This window comes from Centropristis striata, chromosome 19 (genome assembly GCF_030273125.1).
Source record: "Centropristis striata isolate RG_2023a ecotype Rhode Island chromosome 19, C.striata_1.0, whole genome shotgun sequence".
NCBI lineage: Eukaryota > Metazoa > Chordata > Actinopteri > Perciformes > Serranidae > Centropristis > Centropristis striata.
Window position 1 is genome coordinate 26,758,748 of NC_081535.1, and position 9,348 is coordinate 26,768,095.

Here is a 9,348-nt window from a genome sequence, read left to right on the forward strand (position 1 = left end):
CACATTCCTCCTGCAGCAGTCTCTCCCAGCTGCAGTCACAGAGCCGGCTAACAGTTAGCTCTGTAGCAGTACAGTGTGTATGTGCTGCTGCTGCAGGAGGTATTCACTTAGCGATCTCTGTTTGTTTACAACAAGCACCAGACACTCTGTGCACAGTTAGTGATGCCGTTAATTCACGATCACTATGTTTGTGATCAGCGGAGACGCCATGCTTAATAAGCCATGCTGGTTTGTTTATGATCAGCTGCTGACTTTGTGCACAGTTAGCGACGGCGGCCACCGTTGATCACCTTCTCCAGGAACTGTATCTGGATAACTGCCAGTACAGTGCTACTACGTGGTAAGTACTGAAATAAACTGATTTTGCAGCGATTTAACATATTTAACGGATCAAAAGGATGCTAAAATAACTGATACATGATGTGTAAAAAGTCTGAATTCATGCATTGACAAGCAAACAACTTCTAAAATGCTTATTTTCTGAATGGAGTTCAGGATGATCATATGCTTATACTGCAGTATGTACCTTAAATAATCCGATTTTTCTGTGTTTAAATTGCATGTTGGAGTTCAGATCGATCAGAGCTGAACTATGCAGGAAATTCTCAACGCCTGGCAGAGATCTGCACTCCACTGAGTGCACTTTTCTTGTTTTATGACTTTATTTATTCCAGCCTCCTGATCATCACGAGATTGTCACCTTGGGTGCAATTGTGTCAAATGTTGATCCTCTACTTCTCATTGATATTTTTTTCCATTTTCTTCTGCAAACTAATTTCCCTACAGAGATGTTTAAAGTTTCATCTGAGCCAGTGTTTTCTTATAGAAGTCAGGTCAGTCTTCCCTCTCACCTGCTCATTTTCGCTCTCTTCTTTTTACCCACTCCATCCATCAATCCATCTAGTTTGTTCTGTCTGTCTTTAATGACTCTATCACCTTCTGTGTCTCTTTCTACATCTGTCGTGCCTTCGTTCTTTTCTTCTCTCTGTGTAATCATCCCAGCATCCATCTCCTCTCATCAATCCACCTCGTCACTTCTCGCCTTTAACCTCCCCCTCTTCCCCCCTCTCCTCTTTTAATCACTCTATCCCATCCTCCTGCTCCTCTTTCTCCCTCTGTTGCCAGGGAAACAGCAGTCCATTCTGTAGCTGTTAATCTGGTGACATTGTCTTTCTATTACCTGTGGGTCAGATGCCTGATAAGGAGGACAAAGGGTGGGAAACCAAAGAGCGACTCACTTTAAACGTTTGGAAAATGTTGGTCTTCATTAACATGAGGGAATCCTAAGTGACAGGACAGCCTGCAGGGAAAATCTTTACTTTGGTAAACAAATATTATTCTAACTGCTCTGAATGGACACTGCAAACTCTGCAAGGAAACAAGGTAATCCAGTAGAGCAGAGCTACATTAATCCTGTCTGTGTGAAGCTTATAATGTTCAGTTGTTGTCGACACCATCTGATAAGACTTGTTTCAATCCTTCATTTTTAATTGAACCCTGGGAATAATGAAGCTCTGACTATCACTACTTAAAGGTGCATTCAAACCAAATACTTCGTTTTATACCAATAAGATAAGATAAGATAAGATATACTATATCCCAGCAGAGAAATTTAGGTGTTCCAGCAGCCAACATACACTCAACACAAAACAACACAACACAACACAACACAACACATGTATACATACATATTTCACCTATAAAAAACATAACATGAGCTCACAATACATAGCCTAGGATCGAAAAAGAGGAATGGGTGGTCCATGTGCATTAGTAGCTGTTACTCATAGATAACAGTTACAGCAAGTGTGCAAATATACATGTGTGTAAATAAACAGGTGTGCAAATATACATGTGCAAAAATACAGTTTGATGTATGCATACATTATAAGCAGCTTAAGCTAAAGTTTAAATAAATATTCTTCTGGTAGTGGCAATGAGGAGAAATAACTGCCCAGATTGGTGATTATCCAAATGATGTGGTCAGTGCAAACACACCAGGACCATTAAATGGATGAAGATGTAGGACACGTACCCTCGAATGTACTTCTTGCACTTACACGTGTTCCGAAAAATTACGTTACAACAATACAATGAAACTGCATTCTCGTCTCAATAGATTCTTATCCAAACTCGTGAGATACGCACCTTTTGTCATGGCCCTTGGTACGTGTTACCAACACATACAGGACCCCTTTGTGCTGTTTTTGGAGTCTGTGATTGTAGTCATAAATATCTTGCGGTCATTTAAAACTGCTATTAATAGAGGCGGGAGAAAAAAAACGATACAGCATAATATCGTGATATTTTGCATGGCGATATTATATCGATTTCTGGCCGACAAGTATTGATATTTAGCGATATTTAGGCACCATGTGCGTCAGGATATCGTGTCGGGAAGTCAAAATAACGCTGCAAAGTTAGGTTATGTTTTGATGTTTCATGGTGATTTTCAAAGTGGTCATGTGACCTCTGACCTTATGCTATCTCAATGAAAATAGGCTCTCTGGGTTCCACAAAGTCTCCTCTTTACATTACTCTTTACATTACTTTTCGCAATATTCACCATATTGCGAAATGCTTAAAATTGCAATAATATCGTATCGTGACTCAAGTATCGGGATAAAATCATATCGTGGGGCCTCTGGTGATTCAAACCTCTAGTCATTAACCCCTTGCACTAAAACAAACCAGCAGATTGCGGTAGTGGGAGACAAACAACTCCTGTGTTCTGTTAAGTAAAATAACTGTTTTGTTGTCACTGTTTTTGTCTGTTAGGGTCCTAGGCAAAAACTCCTGTTCATTACCATTATATTATAAATAATCAGACACAAAAAAATTGCAAAATGTAAAGTATTTTGTATTCCAAAGTTAACATTATTTTCAAAACATGAATATAGACCATTTAAAAACTTGAATATATAATTGAATTATTATATGAAATTGAATATATACACAAAAAACAAATGCTAGATAACCTCAAAGTAAAGAAAATAAATATTGTGATATGATGCTGTAGTTGAAGTTATGTTCAAGTTCAAGTGTCTCTCTCAGACACTGAAAGCTAGACGAGCAGCATTTAGTTTTTTAGTATTATATTTAATAGTTCTGCTACACTTAACACTTGATTTTTTCTCCTTTTTTCTTCTTTCTTTCCGCGAGGGATGAGTCCTCTTCTGTTTCTTTGAGTGGCTTTCGTTTGTGCAATGAAGTAAGGATCTTCTATAGTCTACTGCCACTGCTTTACCTTAAAGTTTAGCCGTGTTTCCTTTAGGGGGAAAAGTGTCCACCAGGAAAGTCTCAGGCCACACCCTCTCAAAAGTCCGCTCACTCTGCGTGTCTCCACTACAAGTTAGCCCCCAGAGGGATTTAGAGACTCCGGAGGTGACGTATGGTTTTCACCGTCGCTAACTGTGCACAACATCAGCAGCTGAAAGCAGCATGGCTAATTATGCACAGAGTCTCCGCTTATCATAAACATAGTGACTGTGAATTAACCGGCATCACTAACTGTGCACAGAGTGTCTGGTGCTTGTTGTAAACAAACAGAGATCGCTAAGTGAACACCTCCTGCAGCAGCAGCACATACACACTGTACTGCTACAGAGCTAACTGTAGCTAACTGCCGATAACGGCGTCTCTTCTTAACAAGCCGGCCTCCAGCTCGTTAGCGGCTCCTTAAGAAGAGTAAGAAGGAGTCGCTGCATTTGTCTCCAGTCACTTTCTTGAAAAACAGTCGCTAAGGGGTCCTGAAAAGTCGCTAAATTGCTTTTACAAATGTTGTGTGTTGTTGTCGTGTAGAGTACTACGTCACATCCCGCTTAGCGATCTATCCAATCAGTAACCAGGCTGTTTTCAGGGGAGAAAAAAGACCCTGCTCTTCTACAGGGACGAAAAAAGTCCTGACAAAAGTCCACTCAGGACGGCTCGTATTCAAATTAGGGGCGTTTCAGCGAGTGAGACCTGCCTCATTCCAGGTATTGCCCGGTAGTGGAAACAGCCCTTTTGTCAGTCCTCGGGGGCCACCAACTGGCCAGGGGCTCCAAGCAGTTCCCCGTCTCACCTGTTTGCAAGCGTCCCCTCTGCCTACCTGTATAACTATTAGCCAAATAGAGACTGAAATTTATTTTCTACTTTCTTACCCCATGTTTGATACCAGCCTTTTGGTTCCTCCCTCCTCACTCACTCTCTTGCATCCTCATCCTCATGAAAGTTTTCTCTCCTGCTCCCTCGCCATGCTTTTTTTTTTTTTGCTGAGTTAGCATGTGTGCCCTTTTCTTTCCCTCACATTCTATTTTCAGCTGTTCTTAATTATTTCCTCTCATCCCTCCTTCTCTCCTCCTCATCAATCATCTCCTTTCTCCTTTTTCTTGTGCAGTATTTCATTTAATATTTTCTTTCTCCCCTCTTTCTCCTCCATCCTTTCCTTCTCTCCTCCTTCCCAGTTTACCTCTGCTTTGCTTCAGTTTTTATCTACCTCTCCTTTCTTCCCTGCCCTCTTGCCTTTCATTCCTCTTCCTCCGTTTTTCCAGTGTTTTCTCTCTTACCTTATCCCACCCTCTGCCCCTCCCTCTGTCTCTCTCTTTCTGTGTAGAAATCAATGGTCGTTCTCTCAATAGGAGGTCACGGGGTTGCAGGCGCTGGCGTCCCGGCTTTTCAATTACTAGCAGCCTGCAGTCACCACACATACACACACACACACACACACACACACACACACACACACATAAAACATCTTTCGTCCTGAACAACCCTTCCCCCCCGCTGAGCTGGCGGGCCACCAGACAGGGAGAAGACAGTAAAAAAAGATAAGATTTTAAAATGAAAGGAAGAGTTTGGTAGTTGGAAAGACAAGAAGAACAGATGGATGGAAGAAACAAGAATAAAGGGCATTGGAGAGAAAACGAGGAATAAGAGGAGGAGAAGCGGGAAGATGAGAAGAAAGTGGAGGAGAGGAGAGGAGAGGAGAGGAGAGAGGTCAGGACTCAGGCAGAGGAAGAGTGGAAAGAAAAGGCAGAGACAAATATAAGTCCCAAGTCGTACCTCACTGGCTATGTGGAAATCTGATGTTTTTACATTACAGATGATGAACAAAGTCACTAAGACCTAATACTTGAGATTTAAACTATTATAGTGTTGTGTAACTTGAGCTTTCACAGTGTGCCATTTATGTTTATAGGCCATTTTTAAAATGTGAATTTTCTTTCTACAATGAAAACTATTACTATTTTTAATTTACATGCAAATAGACTGTTTTGTAGTTTTAGTATTTCTTTTTCTGCTGTTTTTGTGTGTAGAAATGGTTAAAAAAAATCTTTTAAAAATCCATACATTTCCATAGACACCTATGTGTTTTGCTTGTATTTTCGGTTCCTGGCAGCTTTATCGTTTGTTAATTAAAATAAAATGAAAAATCTGACTGATAGCCACGTTTGTGTGGAGAGAAAGGAGCCATGCATGTGATGTAAGGACAGACTGAAAGATGCTAAACAGAAACAGAAATGAATGCATAGGAAGTTGACAAATCTGAACCAAAATCTCCTGGAGACCTGCCCTGTGTGGCAACCAGATTGGTTGTTTGGAATTGACCTTCAGTATTTAAGGTTGGGTTGCCCATCGGTCAGGGAATAAGACCTGAACAAATCGGATATACCGATTCCTCCAGCAACCAGGCACCTGGACAATCCTTGGATGCTAGGCAGAGTGGGTCTTGTTTAGAAATATTGTTGGATTTACTGTATAATAACGCTAATTGAGGTCTAGTGACGGGGGTTGCCCTGCAGATGAGCTGGTTTCATGGATGTATAAAAGAAGTGGACATAGCCACAGTGACATGACTCAATCTTGGGGTTTTTTAAGTCAGAAGGGACCAAATTTGGACCAGAGGGTCAAGACTGGGAGAAGCATGCTGATTCACCAGCGAGCGCAACTCCAAGGGCCTTTCTCATTTCTCTTAAAACATTTCCTCTCTCTCGTGAGAGAAACAAAGATGCAAATAAGAGAATGAGAATGGCCCCAAGTGTCTTTTAGTACAACAGAATGCTGAACAAGACATCATAAGGCAACTGAAATGATAAACATTAATTCAATTCAATTCAATTCAATTCAACTTTATTTATAGAGCGCATTTCAAGCGCAATATTTTGACTTAGTTTCTACATAAAAATGTATTTTGATCACATTTCTAGCGAGAAATATATGTTTTATTTTCTAAATATTCACTCAGTGAATGTACATAATCACTTTGTATGTTGGAATAGCCACGGGATATGACTGTCATTAACTTGCATTGTAGCGAAATCCGTGTCAGTTTCACGGAAATTTGAGTGATTCCGTGGCTATTCCACTGATTTTGAGTTAAGCGAATCCGTGGCTATTTCACAGATTCCTGTGAGACCATGTTGCAATGGAGTGTCCTTCTGCTGGCTATGAGAAAGAATCCAGGTTTGAGACACCTTTGCATTGGCTTCACTTTTCAAACCTTGTTGAATTCAGGTTGACCCTCTACTGGTCCACAGTGTGAGAGGGCAGAGGTCACGGTCAGTTTGGATGAAAACACAGAAAGAGCCGGTAAACTGACCTTTGAGCTGAAATTATTTTGCCACACAAGAAATGTGTGATGGTGGAAGAGCTCAAAGACAGGGGAGCAGGGGAGGGGTGAAAAGGTGTGAGGGAAGTAGGGAGATAAAAAAAAATACATGATAGGAAAAGATAGAATGAGAGAGAGGAGGAACATGGAGAAAATGGAAGAATCTGGGGGAAAATAATTTAAGAGGAGAGGAGAAAAAACAAGGAGAGAGAAAACAAGAAAAGAGGAGGCAAGTATACAAGAGGAAAGGGAAGAGATGAAAGGAGAAGAAAAAGGTCAGTGAGGTGGACAAGAGGAAAGAAAAGGTGAGGAGAAAAAAGGAGAAATTAAAATGAAAGGAGAGATTGCAGCTGGCTCAGATGCAGGGGGGGGAGAAAAGGGGAGGAGGCGCCCAGCCTGGCGCCCTCAGGGGTTATTGGGTCGTGGACAGCCAATCTCTCTCAGCTTAATCAACAGCAGCAGAGGTGATTGCAACACCGCAGGGGACTGCTGGGAAAAAAAGATGGAAGGAGGGGGAGCAGGAGAGGTGGAGGGGGGGAGAACGAGATAGGAATGAATGGGAAGGTGTGGAGGGGAAAGAAAGGAAGGGGGGGGGGGGGGGTCAGAGCTGGAAGATGAGGAAAAGATTGGAAAAGGAGGTAAAAAGGGAGGTTTGGATGGAGAGACAGGGAGGAGGTGAGAAAACGGGAGGAAGGGGAGGACAGAAGATTGGAAAAGATAAGAAATGGAGAATGGGAGAGAAGGGTAATTGGGGGAGGAAAAAAAAGAAGAGGGGGGGAGATGAGGGAAAATTATAGGATGACAGGATGAGAGAATAGATAGGGAACAAGAGAAAGACATGGAGAGGAGAGAGTTACAGGAGAAGTTCCCTGAATATATATAGAGGAGGACATGAATGTGGTGAATGTAGTAGCAGTAGTAGTAGAGGTGGGGGGGATCGATACAGCATAGTATCGCAATATTTTAATATATTATATCGATTCATGGCAACCAAGTATCAGTATTTAGCAGGCCGTCAGTATTTTTGCTGGGTTTTTTTCGTAGCAGGCTCACTTTTAGGAATATACTGGTATCATATGCACTGCAAAAAAGGTGTGTCCAAAAACAAGATGAAAACACTAAATCTGAGGGAAATGATCTTGCTGCATGGACAGATAATTTCACTTGACAAGATTTCTTTAATTACGATTATTAAATCTAGAAATAAGCATGTTGTACGCTTAAAATAAGAAATTTACTCTTAAAACAAGATAAATTAAAGATGCAAGCAGCGATGAACTGGCCTGAGCAGAGTGCACTGACAATTATTTGTTTCTTACCAAGAAAAAACTTGATTTACAAGTGTTACATCATTTATCTTGTTTTAAGAGTTCATTTCTTATTTTAAGCGTTCAACATGCTTATTTCTAGATTTAATAATCTTAATTTAAGAAATCTTGTCAAGTGAAATTATCTGTCCATGCAGCAAGATCATTTCCCTCAGATTTAGAGTTTTTATCTTGTTTTTGCAGTGTGTGCGTCAGGATATCGTGTTTGATATTATCTCAAGTCTCAGTGATGTAACACAATCACCAACCAATAGATGAGCGGGGAAACCGGCCAGTAAAACCACTTCCACAGGAAAAAGGAACATCACAATAATGTGAGTAAGCTCACTCCTCAATAAAAATATAGTGATGTCATATATTTAGATTTTTTGGGGCGCTGTTTTTTAGTAAAGAGAACATTAAGGAGACCCAGTTCAAATGTATAAATAAAAGTATACATAAGTAATAAATAATCAATAATTAATGTATGATTAACCAAATGAAAGTTGATAAATATAATTACTAAATTAAACAAATTATAATTAAATAGGACATAAATATCATGAATTCATTTCTAAATGGTCCTTTCCTTTATTCTTTCTTATAACTATTTTTACTGTAAAATAGTCAACTTTTCATGTGATAAAAACAGAAACCGCTTCTTTTTGGCGGCTTCTTCTCTTCTTTTATTGTTTTTTTTTTTTCAACACAAACCACAGCACACTCTAGAGCAGCTGGAGCCAAAAGCTGCTTCTCCTCCATTTGTAAGTTTTTATTAAGGGCATGATGGGAAAAAATTGCATGGTAGGAAAAGACTGCCAAAAAAAATCTAGTTGGACACTGCAAAAAAGCCAACTTTTATTTTTTGGCCTAAAACAGTGATTTATGTTGGTAAAACTTGGAAATATAAATTCTTGATATTTAGGGCAATAATGTAAGTTAGCAGAACAAAGGAAGCCAGTTGTCTGCTCAAAAACAAGTTTGTGAGTTGTTGTTACTTATATCTTCAAATTGGGGTTCACAACAAGGGACAATAGTTCTGCTAACTCTTCTTTGTTGTGAAATTCGGTCATTAGCGAAAGCTAGCTGCTAACTGATGCTAGCGGCTAACTGATGCTAGCGGCGCTGCTTGTTACAGCTACAAGAGTAGCCATTATCGTATCAATGCATTTATACGCTAATGGCTACTCTTGTAGCTGTACAACAAGCAGCGCCGCTAGCATCAGTTAACTCAAAATTGGGGTCGCAACATTAGCTGACATTTCATAGCGGCGTTACAATCGTGCCAAATTGCAGAAGTTAGCAGAAGTAAGGATTAAAAGTTATTACAATGTAAAATTATAAGTTAGTACAACTTACAGTTGAGTTGACAAAAATCTGAATTCAGACTTGAGCAAACTCAAAAACAAAAATTAAAATATTTAGTTTGATTGTCCAACTTAAAATTTTATA